The sequence below is a fragment of the Mirounga angustirostris genome, unplaced genomic scaffold (assembly GCF_029215605.1).
Source record: "Mirounga angustirostris isolate CCGP_5_RB_7025 unplaced genomic scaffold, mMirAng1.0.hap1 SCAF_8, whole genome shotgun sequence".
In the NCBI taxonomy this organism is placed as follows: domain Eukaryota; kingdom Metazoa; phylum Chordata; class Mammalia; order Carnivora; family Phocidae; genus Mirounga; species Mirounga angustirostris.
Window position 1 is genome coordinate 63,425,620 of NW_026991716.1, and position 17,492 is coordinate 63,443,111.

A 17,492-nucleotide genomic window follows, 5' to 3' on the forward strand; every position below is an offset into this window, starting at 1 on the left:
TATACACACTGGTTTTCAATATCTGGAAAGCTTCTGGAAACATTGCAGTTTGAGAATGGAACAGCAGGATTCAAATAAGGCATGATGAGCAAGCAGCTTAAGTCCTCCATCATTGTAAAAATTACGGTGCTGGGGACTCAGCAGGGCCAAGAGCTCCAGGGCATTGGCCCACCTCTGTTGGGCAGATACAACCAGCAGTCTCCCTGTTGAACTTAATGGATACTTGGTTAAATTCTTCTTCTTTGGGTGTCCGCATTTTACTTAACCATTTGGCTGTAAGTTCCTAGTGTCACATGAGCAATGACTTAAAATACAGCTTTGTTGCATCATATACATTCATTTGTTCAGTCTCACCTACTCCTCTGCTAAACATTGATTCAGTGTCAAGGTGCTGCACCCAGCATTAGAACAACAAAAATGGGTACATTATAGTTTTAGACCGCTAGGGGCTTTCAGGGTACCAGAGGAGACAAGACACGGAAGCAGCTAATTCCAAAGATGTGAGGGTTTTGTTTTGTTTGTTTTTTTAGAAAGGGAGAAAGGTGGGAAGGGGCAGAGGGAAAGGAAGGGAGAGAATCTTAAGCAGGCTCCACGCCCGGCATGGAGCTTGATCTCACAACCCTGAGATCAGGACCTGAGCTGAAATCAAGAGTCAGACACTTAACCAACTGGGCCACCCAGGTGCCCCCAATGATGTGAATATTGAAATGGAAGCATGTTCAATGACTAATGGAGTAAGGAGTGCTCAGAGAAATCCCCCAGAGGAGGTGACAATGGACCTGAGTCTCAGGGGATGAGTGGAGATGTTCTAATCTAGGCCAAAGGAACAATACATGTAAAGGCAAGATCAGAAAGCGAATGACTTACTCAGCATGGCTGCCTTGCAGGGTGTGGCTAGGCAGAGGCAGCAAATGGGACGTGAAAGGTAAGCGAGGACATCGAATAAAACAGTTGCACCCATAACCAGATATACCAGCTTTTGTCCCAGATAATGTAATTTGGAATAGATTGGTTAAATAAAAGTAGAGAAATTTCTGGAAGTGTGAGAGAACTAATTGTGGAGTTTTTAATCTTAATTTTAACCTTAAAGACAATTGCCTTTGTTTATAATGAAACTGAGAATAAGTATTCAGCTAAATGTGTATTAGGAAGGGCAGTTTCAGTGATCAAAAAAGTTCAGTACTCTGTAGGATGGTGGGAGACAGACTCTACTATCTTATTTCAGTCATACTGTTTGGATAGTATAACCGTAATAAAAAAAAGGACAAGGACCTTAACAAAAGGAGTTTGTTTTCATGGACCAAACAGTATAAATCTTCTGAGTCTATAGACCTTTGTCCTCTCAGCAGAGGAACCATGCCATGGGACTGATTTGTTGGATTATCAATATTGGAAAGTTCTCATATTTTTAAAATTTGTATTTATGGTCTTGAATATCTAGAGAAAGAGTGATATTCTAATTGTTTGCCTTTTCTTTTGCATTTTTAGTATATGTGTCTTCGTCTACTTGAGCTGCTATAGATAATGGAATACCATAGGCTGGATGGCTTATAAACCTTTATTTCTCACAATTCTGGAGGCGTAGAAGTCCAAGATCAAGATGCTGGCAGATTTGATGTCTGGTAAGAGCCCTCTTCCTGGTTCATGTCACGTTGCTATGTCTTCACATGGCCGAAGGGGCAAAGGAGCTCTCTGGGATCTCTTTTATAAGGGCATTAATACCATTCATGGGCTCTTCCTTCATGCCTAATAACCTCTCATAGGCCCACCTCTAAATGTCATCACACTGGCTATATTTCGGGGGGACCACAACTATTTGGTCTATAGCAATATGTAGCAAAGCACAGTTCTTCTCTGATCTGTGGCTATCAGATTTTTCTTACACACATAGAATTACAACATTCAGAGGAAGTTATGTCTAGCACAAAAGAGAAAGAGTGACAAGAACCAGTCTTGGAGTGGAGAGGAGGTTCCGGTAGTTGGTGAAGGCTTAGAGAGAAACCAGAGTCTTCTTCTGTTCATATTAATTTACTTAATAGTTAACATTTATGAAACATTTATTAAGCCCCACAATAAGCCAAGCCTGAGGCTTGATGAGGAGGCACAGATAAGGGCCTGGTTCTCGCTGTGTCTCTCTCTGTCAAAATAAAATCTAAAAAAAATTAAAATAATAAAAAAAAATGGGTGAATCTAAAAAAAAGATTTTATTTATTTATTTGACAGAGAGACACAGCGAGAGAGGGAACACAAGCAGGGGGAGTGGGAGAGGGAGAAGCAGGCTTCCCGCGGAGCAGGGGGCCCGATGCGGGGCTCGATCCCAGGACCCTGGGATCATGATCTGAGCCAAAGGCAGATGCTTAACGCCACCTAGGCACCCCATAAATAAAATCTTAATAAATAAATAAATAAATAAATAAATAAATAAATAAATAAATAAATGTTTTATGAAATGTTTCCAACATTGAAAACTACAGAAAATAATGACATACATATGACTATCACCCAGATTTAACAGATGGTAATATGGGTATCAGCTTATTTTCTGCAATTTCGATATTTGAAATGTTTCACGAAACAGGAGTTGGATCTTCCACTCTGGCAAGCTCTTTGCAATTAGATGCTATAAATGTCTGGGGGCGTGACACCCCTGACTATAAGCTTTACATCTTAGTAAGCCTTTTGGATCTGCAACCTCATTTGGACTTCACTCCAGTCCCTAGCAGTGTGCAGGACAAGTATTTGAGGTCTCATTTTGTAAATCAGGAACCAGAGGCACAGAGAGAAAGTAAATGATAAGAACAAGTGCTATAGGTATGTCTGGGTGGCTCAGTCGGTTAAGCATCTGCCTTCAGGGGTGCCTGAGTGGCCCAGGCGGTTAAGCGTCTGCCTTCAGCTCAGGTCTGGGATCGAGTCCCGCGTTGGGCTCCCTGCTCAGCAGAGAGCCTGCTTCTCCCTCTGCCTGCAGCTCCCCCTGCTTGTGCTCTCTCTCTCTGACAAATAAATAGATAAAACCTTTTTAAAAAATTATCGGAGTTTTTCTTTTGTAAGGGAAATCCTAACAGTGAGCATTTTCAGCACTTAATAGCTTACAAGGGGTTTTACGTGTGGTTTAGAATGTAAGGCTTACGAAGCTGGGAGATGGATAGCGAAGGCTCATTTCAGAGAGGAAACTGAGCCTCGCAGAGGCCTTGTGGCCTGCCTCCTGGCGCGCAGCGCTGAGTGGCCCATCTCTGGTGCTGGAGCTCCATTCTCCTCACCACCCCGCGCTGCTAGTTTTTCGCCCACTGTGCACCGCGTGTATCCTCCAAGGCAATGGGAGGAGGCTTGGTTCTGAGTAGCTCTGCCTTCCCTTCTGGTTCTGGGGCTATAGGACCCGTGCACTGGGAGTGAACCGTGAAGTCGGCCCCAGAGCAGGTTCATTCACACGCTGCTGCTGAGTACAAGCCGCACATGATGATCTGAGATTTCATGAGCGTTTTAATCTCCAGGGTGGCATTTTTCCGTCCATTTTCCTTGTTGGTGCTCCTCTTCGGTTTCTGGCCCTGTGGTGGTTAGTGCTCCTGTCAGTCTTTCTGACCCTTCCTCCAAATTCCTCGCACCAGCAGTTGCCCTAGGAGACCCGATCCTATCTTGAGCACCCTGCCAGGAAAAGCTGCCAGATCACAGTGGAGAGCGTGGCTTCCCGAGCTGCCTCCTGGCAAAAGGCTCTTGCTTGTCCAGCTTTGGGCCAGACCCAGGGTCTACGGGGTCCAGGAGAAGTGATGAAGGGCTGTGACAAATGCCAGCCCTGGCAGATGGGGCGAACACTGGCCAGCTGGAGAGCTCAGGACGGTAGCACCTGCCCAGGGACAGGACCTCTGTGCCCCAGATGAGGCCTGCCGCTGAACTGACAAATACCGACCTGGTGCGGGAGGCCTGCACAAACACCACCATCTCTGGAGATCTTTGCCTCGAATCCACTGGCAGTTGCCTGGAAGATCTAAGAGATATCCAAAAGAATTAGCTAAAAATCTTTCTTGAGGAGCATCTTGGTAGTAAAGCCTGGGCCTAGAGAGGCCTGCAGACCCGGATTCAAGGCTTGGCTCTGATGTTGGGGTGTTCTTGGTTGCTACAGAAAACTGACCGGTCTGGCTTACACAAAAGGGAAATGTGTTATTTTTCATGACCAGAAGTAGGCTGAGCTCTAGGCCCTGCGTGATCGCTCAGGGGCTCATTGATGTCATTAAGGACACAGGGTTTTTTCTGTCTGCCCACTCCTACCATCCCCGCTGTTGGTGCCATCCTAACGCCAGTCCGGCCACTTCCCCTTCATGGTGCCAACACGACTGCCACTAAGGCTTCCAGGCAATCAGAGCTACTGTCTTCCCTGGTCACTACCAGCAGGCAGACAATCTCCAGAACAGACCGTAAATCTTCCACTTCAGGCTCCTGGGCCCAGCTCAGGTCTCGAGCCTACACGCCTGGACCGATATTATTGCCATGGGAATGACATGTTGATGGGCTCCAGCCTGCCTTGTCTGGTATGGGAGCTACTGGCAACATGCGGGTACTGGGCACTTGAAATGTGTGTGGTTTGAATTAAGATGTGCTCTAAGTGTAAAATATTCATGAGATTCCAAACACTTCTGTCTCTGTCTCTCTCTCTCACGAGTAAAATACCTCTTCGGTGTTTTTTATATTGATTACATAGTGAGATAACATTTTGGGTATGCTTGGTTAAGAAATTTATTAAAATTAACTCCACCTGCTCTTTATTTATTTATTTATTTATTTAAATGTGGGACCGTATTGAGTAAATTTTAAAAAATTTTAATTCCAGTCAAACCTTTAACATACAGTGTCAGATTAGTTTCAGGTGTACAATATAGTGATTCAACAGGTCTATATCCACCTGTTTATTTTTACTTTTTAAATGTGGCTGCTAGAAAATTTGAAATGATATGTGCCACTTGTCTTCTATTTCTATTGGGTAGCACTGGCTCAGACAGGTCAGGGTCTACTTCTAGAACTAGAGAGGGACAGATATCTGAATAAAATCATGGTTCTACTAGAAGGAAGAAGTCTTGGGGCGCCTGGGTGGCTCAGTCATTAAGCCTCTACCTTCGGCTCAGGTCATGATCCCAGGCTCCTGGGATCGAGCCCCCGCATCGGGCTCCCTGCTCCGCGGGAAGCCTGCTTCTCCCTCTCCACTCTCCCTGCTTGTGTTCCCTCTCTCGCTGTGTCTCTGTCAAATAAATAAATAAAATCTTTAAAAAAAAAAAAAAGGAAGAAGTCTTCTTGAAATAATACATCATTTTTCTTTGCAGATATTTAACAGAGAGGATGGATGAAGGGCAAACAATGTGGGGCTATACATTCACTGAGAACTATTTATGTGAAAATGTGCTGTGCTAAGTGTTGTGGGGGAAAGAAATTGCTGACTGAGTAGGGGAGATAAGATATGTAGGCATGTGAGTGGTGCAGATAATAAAGGCTGTAGGATTTCAGGCTTTGGAGAGAGAGTTTCTGTCTTGTGGGACAATGGAATGCCAGTTTGATTTGGGCCTTGAAGGTAGGTAGGGTGTTAATAAGAGAAGTCAAGTGGTGAGAATTGGCTCGGGAGGCATTCTAGGTAAAGGGAAAAGCACAGAGAAAATGCTGAGGCAGGAAAGTTTAAACTAGGGTTTTTTAGTTTAGCTGAAGCTTAAGGTTAGGGAAAAAGAAGACAGAGTTACACTGCTAAAAGTCTTACACTACTGGGGTGAATCCTAGTAGCAGCTTTATTTTGGGATGCCTGATGCGAACATTTATTAAAGAGGTATGGGCAGCAGTAAAACACATCCTTAAGTCACTTAGCAAATGAGCTGAATTAATCCAGGCCACATCTCTCTTAGTGCCCCTATGAAGCCTTCACAGGTCAGATCAAGTACAATGTAGTGCTTGGGTGCGATGACACTGGCCTGGGTTTTAATCCTGGGTCCCAATCCCATCTGTGCAATTTATTAGAGGTGACATTTTGGGCAGTTTTACTAACCTTTCTGCCTCAGGTTCTCTATCTGTAAGATGGGAATGATAACAATATACTTACTTCATAGGGTTGTTGTGAGGATTAAATGTGTTAACATATGGAAAGTTCTTAGACCACATGGTGCGTGCACAAAGTATGTGCTTTAAAAGTTTGTTAAAAAAGGGATGCCTTGGGCGCCTGGGTGGCTCAGATGGTTAAGCGTCTGCCTTCGGCTCAGGTCATGATCCCAGGGTCCTGGGATCGAGTCCCACATCGGGCTCTCTGCTCCTTGGGAGCCTGCTTCTCCCTCTGCCTCTCTCTCTCTGTCTCTCATGAATAAAAAAAAAAAAAAAAGGGATGCCTGGGTGGCTCAGTCGGTTAAGCGTCTGCCTTCAGCTCAGGTCATGATCCCAGCATCCTGGGATCGAGTCCTGCATCAGGCTCCTTGCTCAGCAGGGAGCCTGCTTCTCCCTCTGCCTGCCACTCCCCCAGCTTGTGCTCTTTCTCTCTGATAAATAAATAAAATCCTTAAAAAATATTTATGCGGGCGCCTGGGTGGCTCAGTCGTTAAGCGTCTGCCTTCGGCTCAGGTCATGATCCCAGGGTCCTGGAATCGAGCCCCGCATCAGGCTCCCTGCTCCACGGGAAGCCTGCTTCTCCCTCTCCCACTCCCCCTGCTTGTGTTCCCTCTCTCGCTGTGTCTCTCTCTGTCAAATAAATAAATAAAATCTTAAAAAAAAAAAATATTTATGAAAGTGTGTTAAAAAGTTGGTTGCCTATTGCTAACTACACATAGCTAGGCAGCTAGAAGAATGCCACTGCTAGAAAAAAAATCTCTTTTCAAAATCTGCATATATGTGAGTAATAACTGTAACTATATAGGTATATATAAAGATATAAACGATACATACATGTACGTAAAGGAAATGCACAGAGAGAACCCCGTGGGAAGAAACAGCATTACCAGCGCAGTCTGGCACAATGAGGCTAGCTCCACATCTCCTGCAACATTTGCTAAGTCTGCTTTGCCGATGCCCACAGACATTATTGCAACGTTTACAAATAAATTTTCAAGTATTTAACAAAAGCAGTGCAAAATACACTGAGGAGTTCCGAGTGTTCTTAACAAAATAGGGTATTTTTCAAAATGCAGTGCTGAATTGGGCTTTATTTTCTTTTAAAATGGCACCTCCACGTGCTTCACTCTCTCCTTCCCTTTCACTAGGAGAGTGTAAGGGGTGCAGAATGTTTTCTGAATTTGGATAAATTTAGATAAATTGCTCAAATCCCCCAAGGTGACCCTGTATGCCTACTAGTATCCTGGTTTGCCTCAGACGTTTTGTTTTGGTTTTGTTTTTTTCTGTTGTCTGGGTGCAATCACTCTTTCCCTCTCCAAAGTCTTGCTTTGGATGGTAAGCCGCACGGTCCTCTCATCTATAGGAAAAGAAGAGGACCTGCATGTATCATTAGCGTATCTGGGTTTGAGGGTATGAGTGTAGGGGGGTTAGTGTGTACTCAGGGGCGGAGAGGGAGGCTTAGAGGGGTAACTTTTGAGTTTGGAGAGCATCCTGGGCTTCTCTAGGCTGCCAGGAATCTCTCCTGGGCAGGGCGCAGGGTGGCCCGGACACGGGCGGCCAGGGCACCGGCCAGCGCGGGTTGGACGCCGAGGCGAGGGCTCCCTCCTCCAGCACGTCCTCCCCGGGCCCTCGCGCCACTCCAGTCCACACTCGGTGCTGGCACAACCCGCAGGAGCTGCGTGGGCTGCCCCGGGGCGCGCTGGAAACGCCCTGGGCGGCTTGGCTCTGGCTCGCCCTGGGGTACTGGTGGGGCTTCGCGGAGCTGTTCACATCCCTTCACAGCCCACGCACCGACAAAACCCGGGCACTAAAAGCATTCTATTGATTTTCTAATCTTGGCTGGAGCTGCTATATTCCTCGAGAGTAACTGAGTCCCGGACAAGAAATCCCAAACTAACACATCCTGTAGTAGACGACCGAAGTTTCCAGAAATGATCTAACCAACAGGCCTCGGGCCAGCTTCATCCCGGAGACCCTGTTCCCCGCTGCAAGGGCAAATTCGTGTCCTGTGAGATCCACGCTGGCCTCCCCCAACTTGAGCGAACCCTTCTCCCCTGGTCTGGAAGCAAAGTTTTGCTATGCGGGACCCTAGTGTCTTTTTTCAGGATAGGTTTTTTTTTTTTTTTTTAAGATTTTATTTATTGATTTATTTGACACACAGAGAGAGGGAGAGAAAGAAAGAGAGACAGAGAACACAAGCAGGCAGAGCGGCAGGCAGAGGGAGAGGGAGAGGGAGAAGCCGGATCCCGGCTGAGCAGAGAGCCCAACCCCGGAGTCGATCCCAGGATGCTGGGATCCTGACCCGAGCTGAAGGCAGACGCTTAACTGCTGAGCCACCCAGGCGCCCTCAGGATAGTTTTCAGACGAGTTAAGAAAACATGTGCAGGTTTCTGCCCACTCGCCTGTCTGGACGGGTCAGGGGGGAGTGGGGGGGGGTGGCGAGTTGACTCGGGGGGGGGTCTCCTAGTGTCTATGTTTGCGACTGCGGTGACCCTCGCCCTGGAAAATTAAGCCCGAAAGCCTTTGCTTTCAGGTCCCATATAGCTTCTGTGGATTTCACAAAAATCACCATCATTATACTGTAATCTTAAGAGCTAGTTCTGCATTTTAGGCTAAAAAGCAAGGAAAGGGGGTTAAGAAAGAATCACTTTTCTTTTCTTTATTTTCTTTTATTTTTTATCGTCCCCGCTGCCGCGAGCTCCGGACAGCCCCGCGGGTGTAGACGCGGCCTGGGGAGCGGCTGGGAGGCCCCGCTGTGACTTTCCATTGTTCGTGAGGCCCGCGCCCGCCGCGGGGCCGGGGCTGAGTCATTGTAAATTCTTCTCTTTGTGTTTTCTCTCCGTGAGCGCGCGGAGATGGTTGCGCTAATTGTCATCTCCTTTCCTCGGACAAAAGAAATCTAGTCTTTGGTAATTCTGATTCACGAGTCAGCTAAAATATGAGTCAAACCCCAAGTTTCCGGAGCGCTATAAATAGCCGCTGCACCCCGAGGGGAAGTGCCCGCGGCTCGCGTTTGGCCGCCGAGCGGCTCGCGTCGGCAGCATTTCCCCGGCGGCCGCGGTGGAACGATCCGTGCGCCGAGCGCGGCTGCAGCGCATTGCACGCTTCTGAAGAAGGAGCATGAACGTGTGTATGTGCACTTTAAGCAAGTTCTTTGAGCAAGTATTTCTTAAAAACATAAAATCCTCATGATGAAAATGGTAGACATTATCCTGGAGTGAGGGAGTGGAGAACATAGCAGAACTAAGCGGCATCGTCCACAGCGTCTGGTTTTTTGGCAAGTAAATATGGGTCATTTGGCATGGCCTGTGGCCTGACGTGAATATCAACAAGGGCCACTTTGTGGGCCACAGAAATCACTTTATGCCCAGGCTGAGGTGTGAAGTTTGAAGGGTGAGGAAGCTGGGGGCAGGGTACTCCAGCCGGTGCCAGAGCCCCTGGGTTTCCTGTTGAAAAGCCAGGGGAACAGGCAATTCCCGCTTGACCCCTGAGTGGTTTATTGTTTGGTTCTTTCTTCCTTCCTTCCTTCCTTCCTTCCTTCCTTCCTTCCTTCCTTCCTTCCTTCCTTCCTTCCTTCCTTCCTTCTTTCTCTTTCTTTCTTTCTTTCTTTCTTTCTTTCTTTCTTTCTTTCTTTCTTTCTTTCTTTCTTTCTTCCTTTTCTTTTTTTCCTTCTTCCTTCCTTTCTAAACAATGTGGCTTTCTTTTTCCTGATTGAAAAAAATCGACTTTTATTTTCAAAAACTTAAATAAAAAAGCTCAAAAGAGAAAAGAAATTTAAGTTGCCTATTATCCCACTCTCCAGAAATAATTACTGTTAACATTGTGGTGTATGTGTTCAGTTTTTTTTTCTTCCTACGCATATTTTATTTAAACAAAAATGGAATCACTATATTCAGGAAAATTGAAAACATATGCCCACACAAAAACACCTGTATGTGAATGTTCATAGTAGCATTATTCCTAACTGCGAAAAAAGGAAGTAATCCAAAATATGTTCATCAACTGATGAATGGATAAGCAAGAAGAGGTATATCCATTTAAGGGAATATTATTTGGGAATAAAAAGAATAAATTGCTGATACACACTACGACAGGGATGAACTTTGAAAACATTATGCTAAGAAAGAAGCCAGACACACAGACCACATATTATGTGATTCCATTTGTATGCAATGTCCAGAATAGGCATATTTATAGAGACAGAAGGTAGATTAGTGGTTGGCAGGGGCTGGAAGGTGGGGGAAATGGGGAGTGACAGCTAATGTATACTGAGTTTCTTTGTGAGGTGACGAGATGTTCTGGAATTGGATATGGGACAATTGCACAACTCTGTGAATACACTAAAAACTACTGAATTGTACTTTTTTTTTTTAAAAGATTTTATTAATTTGAGAGAGAGAGAGAGTAAGAGAGAGCATGAGATGGGGAGGGGCAGAGAGAGAGGGAGAGGCAGACTCCCCACTGAGCAAGGAGTGGGATGCTGGGCTTGATGCCAGGACCTGGAGATCCTGACCTGAGCCAAAGGCAGACGCTTAACCATCTGAGTCACCCAGGAGGCCCTGAATTGTAAACTTTTAAAAAGGTGGATTTTATGTCAATAAAGTTGTAATGAAAAATTAGCATAAAATGTAATTGTGCTGTACCTGGTAATATATTATGGATATTTCTCTAATATTCCCAATAACTGCCTTTCTGTGATTTTTTTTTTAAGTGATCTCTATACCCAATGTGGGGCTCACACTAACAACCCCGAGATCGAGAGTTGTATACTCTTTGGACCAAGCCAGCCAGGTGCCCCTGACATTTTTATTTTTAATTACCAAAGGGATGCACAGTCACTGTAAAAAAAAAAAAATTGAATAATGCAGAAGAGTGACAATTAGAAAGTGAAGTATTTCCTCCTCTGCCCAACTTCAACACTTTCAGAGTATTGCTTAAAAATCACTTTTATCTCATTCTCTTCTGTTCACAGATGTTTACGTTCAGGGCAAGCCCACTGTCTTGTTTTATTTGTTTGTTTGTTTATTTGTTTATTTTTAAAAGATTTTATTTATTTATTTGACAGAGAGAGACACAGCGAGAGAGGGAACACAAGCAGGGGGAGTGGGAGAGGGAGAAGTAGGCTTCCTGCTGAGCAGGGAGCCCGATGTGGGGCTCGATCCCAGGACCCTGGGACCATGACCTGAGCCGAAGGCAGACGCTTAACGACTGAGCCATCCAGGCACCCCTTTCCTGTTTTATTTTTAATTTTCCCCTTCCCCCCATCTCTACTCTCATGCTCCTTCCCACTCTAATGTGTTTATTGTATGTTCTTAATTATGCAAGTATCCTTGCAAAATACCACCTTTTTTTGTATAAGGTTTTTGATTTTTGGAAGTGGTATTGTGCTATGTCTTCTTACTCAACACTTGTTGAGGTCTTGGCGTGTTCCCGAGTGCTATTATTTCATGGTAGACATCTGCCACATTTAACTTAGGTTTCCCTAATGAGGGACACCTCAGTTGCCTCCAACTCCATCACAATAAACAGTGTGGTGTATATGCTCCCTTAAGTATGAGCAAGAATCATTCTTTGACATATACCCAGGTGTGGGGCATTATACAGGGTCAAAGGACATATTCTTATGCAAGTACAAACATTTCCCTTTCTGGGACAGATATGCCAGTTTATATTCTCTCTGCTCTCCTTATGCACAAGAATTTTCATCTCCCCACATCCTTTGCTAACACCTGGTAGCATCAGACTTTCTAATTTTTGCCAATCTGCTGGATCTAAAATAATAACTCCTTATAGTTTTAGTTTACATTTCTGTTTGTTTCTATAATTACTAGGGAGTTTGATCATCTGTCCATGTACTTGTTTGACATCTAGTCCTCCGTTAAGTGAATCGTCTGTTCATTGTTTGGTCATTTTTCTCTTGGGTTTTCTGACTTTTTCTTGTTGACCTGCAGGAGCTCTTTGAATATTCTAGATATTAATCTCTTGTACTGACAAGATGTTGCAATCTCTCCTCTGGACTGTCATCCATTTACTTTGGTATCTTCTGCTGAACACAGGTACTTAACTTAGTATTGTGAAATCCATCTAATTTTGCCCATATTTCTAGTCTCTAAGGATATTTTCCAATTTTTTTCTATTTATCTCCTCATTTTACATTGTTACTATTAACAAACCTTTTTTTTTTTTTTGCTATTTTTATCCTTTAAAAAAAATTTTTTTTAATGTTATGTTAGTCACCATACATCATTAGTTTTTAACAAACCTTTTCTATGTATTTGTCAACACATACATAATTTGTTTGGTAACAAAAATAGGATAAAACAATGTATATTGTTAGGTAACTCTTTTTCATCCTCCAACAAAACGTATGGACTTTCTTCTGTATTTCTTTCCCTTTCTGGGGATTCTATTCAGATCTTTCTCACTTTTTAATGACTGCATAGTATTCTCTTCTGTGAATGTACCATAACTTATTTAACAAGTTCCTTATTGATGGAAAATTGACAGTATTAAAAAAAAATGCTTAGGGCGCCTGGGTGGCTCAGTCGTTAGGCGTCTGCCTTCGGCTCAGGTTATGATCCCAGAGTCCTGGGATCGAGTCCCACATCAGGCTCCCGGCTCAGTGGGAAGCCTGCTTCTCCCTCTCCCACTCCCCCTGCTTGTGTTCCTGCTCTCGCTGTCTCTGTCAAATAAATAAATAAAATCTTAAAAAAAAAAAATCTTTAAAAAAAAAAATGCTTAGTGCTTGTTCAAGTATTTTTTAGGCTAGATTACCCTAGGTAGAATTGCCAGTTCAATGATATATTTATTTAATTTTGACTTACAAATTACTTTACAAAAATTGTAAGTCAATTGTAAGTCAAAAATTGTAATGTTTTTTATGCCCAGCAACAGTGTTCAAACAAGATTTCTAATGGAGACAGCATAGCATAGGACGAAAAAGAGCCTGCTGTAACATCAGAGAAATCTGGTGTGAATCTTATCTCTGCCACTTAGCTGTGTGACTTTCTCAGTTTCCTCATCTGTAAATGGTGGTTTTGATACCTATATGATAGGGCTGGGAGAATTCAATCAATGTTAAATGTAGAGCCCTCATAAAGTACCAGACACCAATTCTCTACTATGGGAAATTTATTTATTTTATTTATTTTATTATTTTTTAAAATATGGTTTTTCTTTTTCATTTATTTTTTAAAGATTTTATTTATTTATTTGACAGAGAGAGACACAGCGAGAGAAGGAACACAAGCAGGGGGAGTGGGAGAGGGAGAAACAGGCTTCCCGCTGAGCAGGGAGCCCGACTCAGGGCCCATCCCAGGACCCTGGGATCATGACCTGAGCCGGAGTCAGATGCTTAATGACTGAGCCACCCAGGCGCCCCTACTCTGGGAAATTTATAAATATTGTTATTTATAATATTATGATACTAGATGCTTCTATATTCAATTTTGAACAGGTCTTCACTATTTCCTCAGCTAATTTAGTTTTTATGGAGTTGGCAGTCTCAGTCCTGGTTCAATCCATCCCACCCTCCTCTTCTTCTTTCCAATCTTCTCAGACTTCCAGTGGAAGAAAAGGGACTCAGAAGATTTACTAATGTGTACCTCATGCCTGCCCACTCCTCTGGCCAGTCTAAACCTGGTGAGAGAAAATCACCGTTGTTCCTCATCAGCCTCGTTAAATTCTGTTTTATTGTGTGGGTTAAAATGCAAGGGCAGAAAGAAGGTCTGGCGTCTGAGAGACCCTCTCAGAAAGAACAGAGGCCCGGGGCATGGGCAATGGCTCTGCAGCTACCGTTCTTGCTAACAGCAATGACTAAAAATGGCTGAAGGTTAGAGCGCTCCCCTGGGAGGGGAGCCTGTCACAGAGGCAGGAAGTGAGGAAGGTGTGGGAGGGGAAGTATAGAAAACACAAGGGGAGGTTTCGGACTTATTTTTCTCTCCTGCATTCTGAACTTTCACTTCCCAGTGGGAACTGAGGTCCTCCCCAGTTCTTGCTTCCCATCCCATAATTTGAAATAGCAAGGCCTATGGAAGCCAGACTGGAATATCAACAGCTCTTCTGGCGGGAATCTGTTTTTCAGTGACAGCACAGAGCCAGAGGGTTGGTCCGTTGTGCCACACCAGTGTTCTAGTCACTGCGAATTTCAAACTAGTATGTCCGTAGAAATCATGAGTTCAGTGTTTTCACAGAAGCAACTGAATTGTGTCCTGGGAGGCTTAGGTTTATAGGAAACATTGAAAAAATTCATAGTCCTATAAACAAATATAGAATAATTAAATATTCCCTAATATCATACATAGAGCGAAGATAATGATACAAGAGGTTCCCAACTGGAGTCACTTTGAGGCAGGGCTAATTTATTTATTTATTTTATAAGATTTTATTTATTTATTTGAGAGAGAGAATGAGAGACAGAGAGCATGAGAGGGAGGAGGGTCAGAGGGAGAAGCAGACTCCCTGCCGAGCAGGGAGCCCGATGCGGGACTCGATCCCGGGACTCCAGGATCATGACCTGAGCCGAAGGCAGCCACTTAACCGACTGAGCCACCCAGGCGCCCGAGGCAGGGCTAATTTTACAACTAGGAGAAGGTAAAAATCTTAAGTGTGCCCTTATGCCCAAGGCTTCTTAGAGGAATCTTTTCAATTAATAAGAAACAATTTTGGGGGTGCCTGGATGGCTCAGTCGGTTAGGCGCCCAACTCTTGATTTCCATTCAGGTCATGATCTCAGGGTCGTGAGATGGAGCCCCACGTCGGGCTCTGTGCTGGGCGTGGAGCCTGCTTGAGATGCTCTCTCTCTCCCTCTGCCCTTCTCCACTTGTGCTCGCTCTCTCTTAAAAAAAAAAAGGAAAAGAAACAGTGTTGTCCTTCAAATAATAATTTGATTCTGTGCTAGAGACAGATATTAAGGAATTTGTCTTTGGCCTACTGTAATAATTAAAGCCAGTGGACTTATTTGGTTTTAGCTGGCATTGGGAGGCTGAGTCCCTGCAAGGGCCAAAGACCTCTCCATTAACAGACAATGTGTCTCTGATCCCCGCTTTAAATAGGTCCTGTCCCTGCCTTTGCCAGGTGGTTGTACGAAGTGAGGGGAGGTATGTGACAGTGCAAATGCTCTCGTCTCTCTGTGCTGCCCTGTAGCTGGTGCTGAGCACAGAGAGAATCCGGTGACTGTCCCGGGATCAACTTCCTGCCACGGATGATAGGACGATTCAAAGCCCTGCAGACATCTGAAGGAGCTCCTTGGTGTTTAAAGAAAAAAAAAGTGCATTAGAACAGATACCGTGTAGGTAATTGATCCAATATGCACACTGCAATTTCCTGTCATTGCATCCCGATCCTTCACCCAGAACGGTTCTTGAGCATGAAAAAGACCAGACTGCATGTCCCATCCACATCGCCTTCAATCTCAACCCAACTCCGGCGGCAAGCTCAAGTTTCAGACCGTGGAGTGAGTGTGAAGTCGTTAAACCGCTTACAGCCGGGGCTATTGGTGGGGCTCCCCAGGAAGACGGGGGTCAATATGCACACTTGATGCTGGGAGGCCGTGACTTTTTTGACAAGCTGGCGCATTTCAGTTGCTTCTGCCAAAACGAGCACTTCCGGAAAAGACCTAAAGCTGTGTTTGGGAGGGTAGGGCCCCCCTGCCTGAAGTGCGGCCTCTCCTGGCTTGGAGGCCCGGGAGGGGGAGCCGGCTTGTGCAACAATGGCTTCTCCCTTTCCCAGCGCAGGACCGCCAGTGACGTGGGGCTTCCGAGTTTCCTCCTCCTCCAACATCCAGATAAAGTGAAAGTGAACAGGCGCTTGGAAAATTACTAGTGTTTTTCCTCATCAGAGCACATGAAAGAGGGTGGCAGAGAATTTGTTACATGTCATTTGTTTTCAATATTGGGTGTCCTCACAGCTTTCCAGAGCAGGAGCTTCTAGAAATCACTCTCGTAGAGCACAAACTTTTATACTTCGCTCTCCTGCTTATGGTTGCTCTAAAAGGCAGAGGCGCCTGAAAAGGCTTTGTGATCCATCTCCATTTCCATTTCTATGAGAGAGATAATGCGTTCTTTCCCTGAAATTCGACATATACCCAGGTCTGTTCATCCCAGGCAGGAACCCGCGCTCTTGCAGAGCGGAACCGGGCCACTTCCTCTGGCGCTCTTCCTGCCTTCTCAATACTTCTATCGATATTTTCCTCTTCAGGGAATTGTATTTAGAAGAGCGATAAACTGCCCTTAGCGAGGAGATTCTTTCCTTTGCACCAGAGTCTAAATTCAAACCTCTCTATTTCTGATTTCTTGAAAATGAAACACAGGCTGCAGCAGGAGGGACAGGACGATGGTTAATACAGACCTGCTGACCTCCGTCTTCGTCTCCATTTCTTCCCGAGCTCTGATTCTCAAGGTCGGCTGGCGCGCTCATTCCCACTGGATTTGATTGTTGGGTGGATAATGATATTCTTATACGGAAGGTTGCAAAGGCTGGAACCCATGAAGGAGAATGTTTGATAAATTAGAACGTGAGCTCGGTGAGAGAAGGGATTTGCTTTTCTTCACTGCTGTATCCTGGGTGCAAAGAACAAAGCTTGGCTTGAAATGAATGCTCAGTAAATATTTGTTGTATTAACTGGGAGAAGTATTTTGCTTATCTAGAACTAAACAATTCTCAAATACTTTCAAAAGCATTTACCAATGACTGCCACTTATACTTATTTTGAGGCTAGCATATCATTTCTTCATTAAAAGGTGTTGGCACATTCATTTAACTTTTTTTTTTTTGAGAAAAAAACACAGGAGATGAAAAATTCAATGTATAGTCCATTTAACCAAAGGGTGATTTACTAAATATTTATTAAGCAAGTAAAATATTGAGACAAAGTATATATTTTTATGAGGGAGACTGTGCTGAGATGAATCAAATGTACCTTGCTCTCAGGATGCTTTTGATGAATCTAATAGGGAGATTAGCCACAAACGAATACATAGGTATTATAAAGAAAAAGCCATGGAGAAGAAAGCGGTCCAGGGAGTCTGATTGAGCTCCAGAAAGGCCTGCAGGGAAGGAAAGGATTGTGTCAAATGCATATCTGTATCCTTATTGCCTAGCAAAGAGTAGATATTCCTCTCTGTTGAATGAATGAAGATCTTTTCCTGAGGCTGAGTCCTTGAGTTTAAAATAAAGAAAAAACTGAAAATAAATAATACGATGTTTCAGTGGATCAGAGGAAGAGACCGCATCTAGATCAGATTGGAGGAAGTCAAGGGCCATGAAGGAGGTGGGGATGAAGAGTGACTTTTCAGGTCCAAGGAATGAATTTGGTACAGGCATGGAGGGGAGGGACAATTGGGGGGGGGGGAGAGTTAAGTAGCTGGGTGTAGCTGCGACCAAGTGTGGTGGGGCATGAGGGTAGAGGAGGTGGGCCTAGGAGCAAGGAAG

At 44.4% G+C, this 17,492-nt stretch overlaps 1 long non-coding RNA gene across 1 annotated transcript; it reads left to right on the forward strand.

Annotated features, from left to right (window-relative positions):
* Positions 1 to 15,419: 15,419 nt before the first annotated feature.
* On the forward strand, positions 15,420 to 16,816 carry LOC135365489 (uncharacterized). The gene is made up of 2 exons (XR_010413426.1): positions 15,420 to 15,516; positions 16,372 to 16,816. It is a non-coding gene; the product is annotated as an uncharacterized LOC135365489 (long non-coding RNA).
* The last annotated feature ends 676 nt before the right edge of the window (positions 16,817 to 17,492 follow it).